This window comes from Euprymna scolopes, chromosome 18 (assembly GCF_053919585.1).
Source record: "Euprymna scolopes isolate OS-2025 chromosome 18, ASM5391958v1, whole genome shotgun sequence".
Lineage (NCBI taxonomy): Eukaryota > Metazoa > Mollusca > Cephalopoda > Sepiida > Sepiolidae > Euprymna > Euprymna scolopes.
Genome location: NC_136499.1, coordinates 74,724,424 through 74,737,571, shown reverse-complemented (window position 1 = coordinate 74,737,571; position 13,148 = coordinate 74,724,424). Strand labels below are relative to the sequence as shown.

At 30.7% G+C, this 13,148-nt stretch overlaps 1 protein-coding gene across 3 annotated transcripts in view; it reads left to right on the top strand.

Moving 5' to 3' along the window:
- Positions 1–13,148, top strand: part of LOC145297661 (uncharacterized) — a 996,083-nt gene that overhangs the window by 183,513 nt on the left and 799,422 nt on the right. For all 3 annotated transcript variants that reach the window (XM_080143831.1, XM_080143830.1, XM_080143833.1), the window contains exon 2: positions 11,641–11,721. The gene's annotated coding sequence lies outside the window, so the exon portion shown is untranslated. The remainder of the gene's footprint in view (positions 1–11,640; positions 11,722–13,148) is intronic.

Genomic DNA, 13,148 nt, shown 5'->3' with positions numbered 1-13,148 from the left:
AAAATGATTACTAGTTGACATACCTCCAATAGCGAACAAACCATTGAAATTGGTTATGCCAAGATTAAATCCTAGTGGATTTATCCTGTTCATTTATACACTAATACTGTTGGAAAAGTTATGGACCTACAAATTTGCTTTACCTACTGCCCTACAAGGGCAGATTTAGACACAAGGCTAGTTTTCATATGAAGAAAATCCAGTTCCCTAAAAAGAACACCCTGGATTGGATCAAAAATAAAAGTTGCTTCAGTCTTGAATGGTTTATTTTTCACTGAGTTAGGATGCAAAAAAAAGATTAAATGTGATATCAGAACAGTTACTATGCTTTATTTCCATCCAACTGGCCATGTTGTTTCGAACGCCCATATTTTTTAACAATTTTAAAAATTGGAATAGTTTTTGTGCAATCTTAGTATTATATAATAATAAACATCACGCTTTGGTTGATATAGTTGTTCCTTTTCTATCAAGTAAAAGTAAAGTTAAAAGTTTTCATTTGTGTTCGTCTTTCTATTGAACTTTCTATCTCATACTATTTAACTCCATTTCCAATGGAACTTCATACTTTTGAAACTTTTTGTGTGCTAGAATAGAAATGTTGAAGATGCCATGCTTCTTACACAAGCCGCTATGGAGATAAGGACTTGTTTTCACATGAAACGTTGTCGATTGATGCACAAATTATGGCATAATGAATTATGTAATTTGTATTTCAATAAGGACAAATCGGGTTTCAGGCGAATATGAATTGAATAATTAGAAAATTATTTCTAGATTAAATTTAAATAAAATGCAAAGCTAATTAGGATTTGGCATGTCAGGTGACATTTAAAAATATCCGAAATATTGCAAATCGAATTTTGACCTCTAAATTTTTTGTTCACAAAAATTTATTAAATATGTGCAGGTTTAACTCCTAATTAAACGACTGTTATGGATTTTGGAATACCGCTGTGAAACCTAAGAGATGATAATGTGACCTATATTTAATTCAATTTAGTTTTATGAAAATGAAAGTAAAAATTATGTGGAAGCCGTTCATGACAATTTAGAAACTTCCAGATTTTGTGAAATTTTAACAATATGTTTTAGATATGAATTAATAAATATTCTCCAAATCTTAGATTCTTTGTGGCATAAAATACCCCCAAAAAAGGGTTTTTAGGGGGCATAAACTCTTGAAAATTAAATATTTTGAAAATTAAAATATTTCAGATTTGCATTGAATTTGATAAATTAGACTTCAACTAAACAAGATTATTTGAATTTAAATGTCTTCTGAAGACTATTTAAGCTTTAGCCTAAAATTCAAAACATTTTTTAGAAGTAAAATAATGTAATAAATTTTGATAAAAATTGGAGGAGAAATCTAGACATAAGGTCTATTAGCATAGTATTTTGTTTTAATCTTTATAATGGGAGATTCTGTTCTGTTTTGGGAATTCATCATACCCATTCTGTGGCGTATATTCTTCTAGTGTTTCTGGTAAAATATTGTATAATTTGTTCTCTCATAGGATATTGTCAGGTGGTAGAGGAAATTATTATTAAATGTATTTTTGATTTTTGTTGTTTTTTTAATTTTGTTATTATATATTCTTTTTATTTCTTCTCATTTGTTTCGTCATTCTTTTTAAAAGATCATAGTTGCATTTTTCTCTCTTACTCTAGTTTTGTTTTACACTATCAATTTAATAATTTCCATGAATCGATTTTATAAAGGGAAGTTCTCTGTCTGTGTGTTCAGTTTAAACCGAAAAACTACACAAGGCATTCTCACAAAACTGATATATTTTTCCTCTGCATAATATTGTATAAAAAATAGGCACATTTAGTTTTGATATTCATTCTTGAGGGTAAACAGAAGCAGAATTTGTTAAAAGTGGTGGCCGACAGTTAGAGCGATTTTAAACTATTTTTATGTAGTATACTGTGAGAGATTTATTTCCGATTGTCCGAGAAAACAAGAATGTGTGAAACGAAAGAGGAGATGGAGAGAGAGCAAGAGCAGAAGAGAGGAAAGGAGAGGATAGAGGGGGTAGAGACAGATAAAGAGGAGTGATAGAAAGTGATAAAAAGTGAAAAAAAAGTTTTTAAATAAATATGTTGCACTTATTTTTAATCTAAATTCTATATGGTTGCACATACTCCCAGGCAACACCGAATAATCCTGCAAGCATAATAAAAAGATTTAACTTTTTATCAACTTCGTCTTGTTTGTGATCTTAATTTGATGTTAGGGAGTAATTAAATGGTAAAAATCGACAGAAGAATGTTATCCAAGTTCCAAAGGTTTGCGATCTCAGTTGCTAATAAAACCGAGTTACCAATTGAACAACTTGCCTATAGTAACGGATTTAAACTATTTTTTAAATCTTTGCCTTTTCCCCTTCTTTTCTTTTTTCTTACCAGTTTGATGATTGTTTTCCTGGTTATTTTCTTTTTTTTATTAACTCAGTTTTGATCATAAATAAATGAGGACTATTATGTGTTCCTGCTTCCAGGTTGAAACTTCATATTACCATTTTTATTCTTAACTTTAAAAAATTGTATAATTTTTCATTTTCAAGTAATTAATCTAATAAAATAAATAAATAGTCTTTGCTATTTATGGATGTTTAGTGCAAATGATGACTCAACAATATTATTATTGTAAAAACCTCTAATACAAAAATAATACATTGCATTCATCATAAAACTACTAATAAAAATGTGGGTTTGATCTTGCTTTAGACCTTTGTTTTCAATTCCATCACTACACAGATAGAAAGTGACACCACAAATATAGTATGTTTTTTTGTTTTCTGCTTTATTACTTCTCTCTATGATTCTCTTTCAATTTAGTTCTCTTTATTTCACACAATTTCTCTTTCTATCTCTTCCTTTCTCACAATTTCTCTCTTTCTCTTTATTACTCACAGTTTCTCTCTTTCCTCACCACAATGAATGAACTATTCCTCTGCAAAAACACACATTGTTACACACAAGGCCGTTGTCAAACTGACATGAACTATTATAGATTTATTACAAACCATTACAGACATGACTGAATCATTTCCAGAAATATCAGGATATCTACTTTCCCTCTTCCCTGACTTCCTGCACTTTTAAAAAATATCTATTTTATTTTTTTTTGTAACAAATTTAGATTTAAGTAATGCTTCCTTTTTAAAAAGGATATGCATAGTGACACTAATGAGTTATTTCTTTAATTGATATCTTTTTTTACATCTCACTTATCGACAAAAATATTTTTCTTTTGATTAGCGTTCCATTCAAGAAAAACCACAAACTTATCTTCGATTGAATTATTACTGACTGAATTTTTTTTTCTGTTACAAATAATTTTTTATGTTTCAATTTTATTGATTTTCAGAATTTTTTTTATTTTAAATTTAGCTGACGATTAATATTTTAAAATAAGGTGGCCCAGAATTCCCTGAAAATAAAAACGAATTTATATTGATTACTTTAAAATGGTTTGTGTTGTAATCCATTTCTTTTGTAATTTTTTGTGAGTTTCCCTGATTTTCTAGTTATTTTGTATCATTTGGACTACTATTCTCAGCTGGAATGTTATTCTCACAAAGTTTCGGCCGATATAACCCCCGACCTTCTTTAGGTTCGTCTTATTGAACTCAAGAATGTATACGAAATTCGAACTGAACTCTTTATTTAACCCATGTTCTCGTTCCATCAACCATGACCAGGTAGAAGTCTGATTAGTAATTTTTATCATATTTTTAGTTGATATCAACCTACGGAAGACTGTCACTTAGGACTAAATATTACTGATGACTTTATTAATTTTAAGCTTTTAATTCATTTTGAAAAATCTCTCATGTAGTCAGAAAAATGTTGATTTATTTTGCCCTACTTTCTACAGTGGAGCTAAACCACAGCCGATGTTACAGGTGGCCCTTGCACTAAAGTCACGTAATCTGCTGATGTCACGGAATAAAGTCTGAAGATATGACCAGAAGTCTTTTCGTTCTATCGAATTGCAGAGAGTAATTACGAAAATCGTCCAAAAGTGACTGTATTTTTTCCTAAAGACAAGGAATTATTTTCTATTTGAAAACGTGCATTGAACCCTGCATGGAGTTTACTTTTGGCGTAGTTTGGACAATTGTCGTTTTATCTAGAATGCCACTACAAGGACATCAATTGAACAATCTATAAAGTTTGGACTCTTTCGCTATCTTGCCTTTACTTAGAATTCTTTTCTTCTTTATGCCTTTTTTTATACATTTTTTTTCTATTTGACTCTTTCTTCTACGTTTTTTCCATATCTGTTTTTCCCCTACTGCTATTTCCCGTTACTTTACTTTTTTTCTTCTTTATTAGTTCCCATTATTTCATTATTCCATTATTTCATTCCTTACTGATTTTTAAAAAATTTTCTAACTTAAATGTTCTTAAGTCGGTTTTCATTTGTATACCCTTATATTTGTACAATGCCGTGGTTTTTCTCCTCTCCAGATGAAAAGCATTTAGCTTCGAAATTTTATGGTCTAAGGAAGTTTTTTTCTATCTCTTCTTATTTTCTTATTTATTGATCTGTTGATACAATCAAGTTCTATGTAATTTGTATCCTTCATCTTTTAATATATATATATATATATATATATATATATATATATATATATATATATATATATATATATATATGTATATATATATATATATTTATATATATACATATATATATGTATATGTATATATATATATATATAAATATATATATATATATATATATATATATATTTATATTTATATATAAACCCTGTGTATCTCTTTATTGCAGGTCAATTTATTTTTTTAATTTTGAAATTGCTATTAAACGCAAAGATATGAGATTTGGTACACTAGAAGAGCATAACAAGGTGCCTTATTTCCCTGCTTTTTGTGAAATTTAAACAAATATTTTGAAAATGATGCTAGTTTTTCTATTTTTTGGTTATTTTAAGTGTGTATCACTTTATTGCAATTGTCTAAAAATGTATATTTTCGGTAATAAAACAATATTCTAACTTCATATTTCTATTTATATGAAATAAAGAACATATCCAGAAACAATATTAACCGAAAACAAGAATGAATTTCACATTATTTTATTTAAGAAAATATTTATTTATCAACATAACTCCCATGCTTCAAAATCACTTTGAATAGCTTCTTGTCAACTGATGATGTCAATCGGCGGATTTGAGATGATGTGATGCTATAGGAAACTTCCAAAATCTTTCTCCAAAGTTCATCTACCGACGAAAATTAAACAACTCCTTCATAAATTTTATCTTTATTATCGACCAGAGCTGCTCAATTGGGTTTATATCTGGAGAACAAGGTGGCCATGTCAACAAATCTTCTCCACTAATTCCTAATGACTTAAAATAGGATGTCGTAGCCTTGGCTGAGTGGGATGGCGCATTGTTATGCATAAAAAATCAAGTGAGGCGCCAATGGAAGGTCATCAAGCTATGGTGGTAAATGCTCATTTAAAAACAAAATATAAGATTGGCTTGTCAGTTTGACACGTTCTGGCACTCGAAATTAGTTCATCACAGATTATTCCAGCCCAAAACATGACACCTCCACCTCCCTGTTGATAACGGAATCGATGAGGGGTAGGGAATCCAAGAGGACTCCAAACTTTGGCCCACTTATCTGGTCCATCAAGTGTTGCTCTGGCCTCATCGGTGAAAAGAACATTTTCAAAGCTGGTTTTCATGTATTTCTGAGCCCAAGTCAAACGTATTTCCTTATGAGTTTGGTTTAAAACAGGTCTTGCTATGGTCTTAATGCTTCATGCAATTTCGTTTAAGACATTGCAGCATGCCTTTCTGGACAAGGAGGGTATTCCAGCCTTGTCTAATATAGCAGCACTGTTGCTGCCCGGCTGCTTGATTATTTGACAGCAAATTTTTCTACCATCACGAGCAGAAACTGACTTTCTTGTGTTTTTGTCCTTCCTTGGTTTTATGTTTGGATTTTCAATGAATGAAAACAATGTTCTTCGATCTCTCCCAAGCCCCTTGGCTAGATTTATGAGAGATAGACATTCTTCAAGGCCTGCAACAATACATTCCTTTTCACTAGCTATCAATGAGCCCTTTCTAGGCATTTTGAGAGATATGCAATAAAATGATACACACTTAAAATTACCAGGAAATAAAAAAATTAGCATAATTTTCTAAATATTTGTTTAAATTCCACAAAAAATCAGGGAAATAAGGCACTTTGTTACGCTTTTCAAGTTTACAAAATTCTCTGCGTTGTAAAGCAATTTCAAAATTAAAAATATATTTTCCTGCAATCGAGCATTAGACAATGTTTATATATATATATATATATATATATATATATATATATATATATATATATATATATATATAAGTGAAATTGTGTGTGTGCGTGAGTGCGTGTGTGTGTGTGTGTGTGTGTACATTTCCCTACCAAACTACTCTGTAAACTTTCAGACTCGAGATGTGATATAAAGGGTATTGAGATTTGGGAAAATTAAAAAAAAAATTTTCAAACAGAAATTTTGTTGTCAACGATTTTACCTTGAAAAACTCTACCAAACTGCTCTGCCAATTTTGGGTCTAAACATTTGCAATTTTAGATGTAGGTTACTTGGACATGGATCCAACTTTTTAATTCGATTTGAGCCCAAAACAATAAAGGTTAAGGGGTAAAAATTGGCGTCAAAAGGAAAAAATTTGACCTATGCGATCTCTACCAAATTACTCAACCAATTTTTGGTCTAAGCATTTGAACTTTTACATAAAGTGTATTCAAACATAGGGCAATCTTTTTAATCGGTTTTTGGGCTAAAATTTGTCTGCCAAAGGATCAAAGTTCCAAAGATTTGACCTTTGCGGTCTCTAGCAAACTATTCAGCCAATTTTGGGTAGTTGTAAAGTTGACCTTTGCAGACTCTACCAAACTTCTCCGCCAATTTTGAGCCTAAACACCTGAAATTTTAGATATAGGTTACCTGGGCATGAGTCAAACTTTTTAATATATATACACATATGCATATAAAGTTATTAATAATGCACAGAGCCCGAGCAAAGCAGGGTTTAACTGCTAGTATATATATATTTTGTTCTTTTTTTATTATGATTTTCCCAATAAATGTCAGATACATTAAGAATTTGTTACTGAAAATGTTTTCCACTCAAATTTCATAAATTTAACAATTGTTCAATCTCATATTTTAACCTATTGAAGGTTTTTCTTTAGTGTTTTTTCTGGTCTCTTCCCATTCTTTCAATTATAGTAATTTTTTCTAGACTTCTGAAATCGCTAAAGTCAAATGCTTTTTTTCTTTTACTGTTTTAGTTTTTTACATTTTCTTTGTTAATCACAACGAGCGTATATCTTCTCATTAGAATCACCTGCTCTATTGAAACACTCTGTTCTTTTTGTGTGTTTTTATTATTCAACTTTATTATTAATCAAAATTTTAAATACCACGAAAATATAAAATTTAGCTTAAAATGTATAATTTTGTGTTGCATATTCGTTACTCAAGATCATCTTCATTTGAATTCCTGCATTGCTATATTGGATTTTATTTCATGACTGGTTTCTACGTTGGGATAGATCAATGACATTTTAAATATTAATTCATATTCTGTCAAAAATGATGAAAGAAAATTTATGCTTTGATAGCGTCTGCACTAATATTCATATTCATCAAAAATAACATCTCTATTAGTAAGATGGAAAAAAACGAAATAAGGAAGAAAACATTTAAAAAAAGAAATAAAATCATATAAATCGATTGAGAAGGAAAAAGGAAAAAAGAAAGAAAGCGTTTTTTTATCGAAATAGAGTAACGAATTTCCTTCAAAATTAATATCAGACGACTTGAAAGGGTAACCTGTTTGCTTTCTCCCTTCTTCTAAACACTTAAAATGATTTCATCTAGTCGTTTTTTATTCGCTATCTTTTGCGTTATAGAATAGATATTTATATATATATAAATAAAAAGCACATTGGTATTTATTATAGAAGTTGATGATTTACTATATTCTACAAACAATCACTAGTCAATTGATCGATTCGTACATACCTTGGACTTTTTCACTGTTTTCGAGGTGATTCTGTATATGTCTTGCCAACTGCTTTTCTCTAAGTTATCACGTGATCTGCTCGGCCAATCAAAGCAAAATATTTCTTACTTTTCCGTTACATTAACATGTTGTAGTAGAGAAATAAACTAAAGAAAGAAGACACATGTGGTGAATGTAACAGGAGCAATAAACCTTGAATTTGATCTTCCTGTTCATTATTGCCATTTTTTCTTTAAGAGTAATGTCCTCTTCAAAAATTGATAGATTAGAGAAGACGGTTTGTCACCATATTTGGCACTGTCACCATTCTTATCAACAGAGACACTATTTTGTATCATGGTGGTGTTTCTTTGTCAACTAATCTTTATCAATCTGTAGTGAAGGTCACATAAGGCTGACATTTTTCAGTCGAAAAATTAAAAACTTTTTTATTCATTTACATTACTCTTCAATTAAAATGAATAGAATAATATAGAAAAATTACAATGTAACTGTATTTTCTGGGGATTGTGTTTTCTAAATTAATAACCTTAAAAATTATGTCAAACAAACATTTCTCTGTTTTTTTCTTACCTTGTGATTCAATACTAGTTACCAATATTCATGGAGAACTAAAAAAATAAAAATCTCAACACAGGTAAAATTAATTGCACCACCTTTATATACATGATTTCAAAGATTAAAACACACATATAAACCTTATGTGTACAATCCTTATTCCAAATTTTGATCAAAATCGATTACATGATTTAAATTCTAGAAAAGGTCTCAAATTTTAAGCTTAAAGTGTCATGAGAAGAAATTGTAATTAAAAAAATCTTACTTAATCTGACTATCAAATTTAATGCGAATCTGAGATATTTGAATTTTCAAATAGAAGCTTCAGCCTCTACAAACCTTTCAGTCTGAAAATTTGAGAACATTTCTTAATTGATGTCTTATATCTATTGTTAAAATTTGACAAAAATCTCACAAGGTCCAAGCCTCTTTTACTCTCTTGGCATAAAACTAAATACATATAAGCTTTTTCAGAATTTATAATGATCGGTTAATTAGTTTACGAGTAAATGCTATATATATATATATATATATATATATATATATATATATATATATATATATATATAAATACAAACATATACACATCACTACCTTTATATAGAAATATTGTAGTTTGTTTCAAATTTGTTGGGAAAGTTTACGAGTACAATCGCACAAAGAGTTACATGCATGAATTTGTCAAAGCACGGAAGGAATTTGTAAGCAAAACATTGCCAGATAAGAACACTTTCCTCACTTTCCTATACAAGATTCTTTAAAGTTAGTCATATCTAGATTTATCTTGAAAGCGTCGACCTGTGTTTACATAACGATTCTTTGATTGTCGCTTTATCTGAGCATTTCTAGTCTGTGGCAGAAAGCCAGAATATTTCTCTATGCAATGATTTCTCACATACTGGCGCAGATTATCCCCAATAATTTTGCTCTATACAAGTTACAATGAGATCAGTAGTCAGGTATCTATTGTTTTAAACTTGATGAAATTTATTTTTTCACTAATAAGTCATCAGTAATCTAAGCTAAAATGACACACGAGGATAAAGATGGATGAGATAGACTGATTTTCAGTTGAATGATGAAAAATATTATGAGAGGATTAACAATTATAAATGGGATGAAAAAAGTTTAATTACTTATGCAGACGATTTCTAACAAATGTTTTTTTTTTACATGTGTTTTGGAGATGACTATGTTGTAGTTTGCAAGGAATCAATGCTGTGTTAAAATATTCCACAGATGGGAAGTTATTGGGAACTAATGGAAATTCCGTTTGATGTTAGACTCAGGAAAAAAATGAAGTTTTTGCGGTTGTGATAGAAGACCAGTTCTTGCTGTAAATGTTTTACATGGAGTAACAGAGATTGGTGCTCGATCAAACACCTTAGGATAATATTAGCAACGTCGCTTTTGTAAGAAAGGGATTGTATGCTGTATGACACATGGGAAACTGCCTCCCACTACATTGAAAAGTTGATTTTGTACTCTGTCAAGGCAAGAAAGAGTGATCTGAGCAACACTTTCCCCACCGCACCTTAGAATATAACTGATTCGTATATTAATTTTTCCTTTCGTTTCAAGTAAAGAAGGTATGTACTATCAAGTACTGACAAATAGTGATTTTGAAGCTTTATATATTACTAGCAGGTCGCCTGGCGTTGCCCGGTCGTAAAATATACATAAATATTATATTCTAATATATTATACAGAATCTGAGGCATGTGAATGTGAGTATTATGTTTTTTTCTAAAGTAAAAAATAAATACTCGAGCTGAGATCGAAACAACAATCTAAAGAACAGTGAGCCAAGTACGATAACCATTAGGCCAGCTTGACACGTCTTTGAAAAGTGTTATATAACCTACTTATTCTAAACATAAGGAACCTGCCATGTAAACGGTTCACAGATGTGCAGTTGTGAAACAGTATATAAACAAATAAAAATCCCGCATATAAACTTTTCAGTTGTGACTACTTAGCAGCCCTTTTTTCCGGATTAAATGTTTTCTACATGTCTGATTAGGCAATATACCAAGTATGTAGATCAAAAATTCGTTGAGTATATAGGTTGAGAAATGCCCACTCTCTCACACGCACGCACACACACACACACATTTTCACTTTTATAAATACATAGATTTTTATTTTAATTTTTTTATTTTTTATTTTTTTACTGGGAATTCATTTGAGATGAGGCTTCATAATTTGTGTATTCATTCTCTTTTGCAGATTGTTATCCTCATCTTCATAGTTGTTTCACCAGGTTTCGGCCAACTCATCCTCTGGCCTTCTTCAGGTAAACATAATGTATATATATATATATATATATATATATATATATATATATATATATATATATATATATAATACCATTCAGTACAGCCTTGACAATGGAAGACCAGATAAGAATGCAAAATTGGATTTATAAAACCATGAAATCCAACCATGATCGCCCTTTGGCGCCCATGGCACAGTGTTTATTCACTGTGCCATGGGCCTTAAAGGGCGATCATGTTATGTCTCTATGTTGTTGAGTCTCTATGGTTCCAGGCGAGCATTGTCTGAAGCCAAGCAGGCCAGAAGATTAGTTGGCCAAAAACGTGGTGATACAACAACAACTATAGAAGGAAGTAGGCTCTGCATTCCTATCCCATTGCGTTAATCATCTGAAGAAGGCCTGAGGATGAGTTGGCCGAAACGTGGTGAAACAGCTATGAAGATGGGGATAAGAGTGTGCAAAAGAATGAATACACGATTTTGAAGTTGTTACCATTCCAAGTTGTCAATTCGATTATTTCATGTTTGTCCATTTCATTACCTTTTAGCTTTTGCTGTGAAATCTGTTGCCCTCAGTTTTTCTTAACCGAAAATATCTTCGCATTTGCCTTCAATATTTTAAAATGTTTAAATGATTATGATTGTTAAAAAAATATATTTTTACAAACCCAGCAGAATCATTTTATAATTGAACAACTTATTCTTTGTTTTCTAGGATTCGCAATCTGGATTACCCCTGTCATGTGCAGATACCTTATACTGTGATAGCCCTGAAAAATTTGTCAATGAACAAATAGTAAGTACCTTTCTATTTGTAAATAGCAAAAAACAAAAAACATTCGTTTTATTTTTTATCAGTTTAATTTATTATTTGAATAGATCTTTTATAGTTTGGATTTTCTTTTCAGCACTTCGTCTGACTAACAACTCGTAAAATACCTACGCTCGTACAGTTTAACTATTATTATGAAGTTAGCGATGTTGATATGTTTATGTATTTGTGTATATAATTAACTGATCATTATGAATTTTGAAACACAGCTGCTAGGTGTAAATGGTCCAAATGTAGGCTATATTTAGTTTATTTTAGTTTTTATAAAAACTAGCCGTGGTACCCGGCGTTCCCTGGGTGTAGAGAGGTGGTATAGTAAGGCTATTGAGCAACCTAGCCCTAAAAAAAAGGGTTGCAATCGATCGAGTACCCGTGTGAGTGCAAAGAAACAGTAACAACAAAAAAATTACCAACTCCCTAAAAAAGGAAAATAGCAGCGAGTACCCATGCAAGCACAAAAGAAAATAGCTGCTGTAGCCAGGCTCGAACTTGTAAGGCTAAGAGGAAAAAGGAGATGAAAAAAATTAAACGCTTTAGTCGTCTGCCCCACGGCTCACTTATGACGTTCGTGGACCTTCAAAATTACGCCTTTAAATCAATCGTATGTTGACATTGTGAGGAAAGAACGAATAAAAACACGAAAATGTAATCGCCCAGAAAAATAAGTACATGAAAAACTCTCCACCAGAAGAAGGATACGAAGATAAGAAGCTATTCACCGGATATTGAGCACTTTAGCGAAGTTCTTTTATGCTGTTCGAGTCTAGGAAGATTTACCATTATGGTCTGTTGCAACGAAAAAAAATAAAAATAAAATGAAAATAATTCAGTTTTATAAATAACAAAGTAAAATTGGTATTAAACGAAAAAACGATTAGTTATGACTTCTTAAAAGAAAAAGGAATTAGCAGTTACGATGTCAAAAAATCACATTACGTAACCCTCGAAACAAGAAAAATGTTTTGTTTTGATAAAAAATGCCAAATAAATAATACAAAGTTTAAAAATCTTTTAACCCTATTTTGTTTTTTGTTTATCGTCATTGGATTGGAATTTTTGTTTCTTTTAAATAAAAACTTAACCTTCAGTTTACTTAAACCTCTGATAAAAAAAAATCGAAATAAGGAAATTGTTTATCCGTCGAAATTGCAAAACAACCCTCAGTAGGAAAAAAAAGACCACCCTTACGTGTAAGGGAACGTCAAAACTAAGGCTTAGAAGATAAACTCCTAATTCACTCGATCAGACAGCTAGAAAATCTTTTAGTTAAACCAATTAAAAAAAAATAACGCTTGACGCATGGACAGTCGTTTAAAAGTCGTTTAGAAAAGACACTTTTACGTACCCTCCCTTCGTTTAAAACTTTATTTCTATACGAAATAATTGACAAT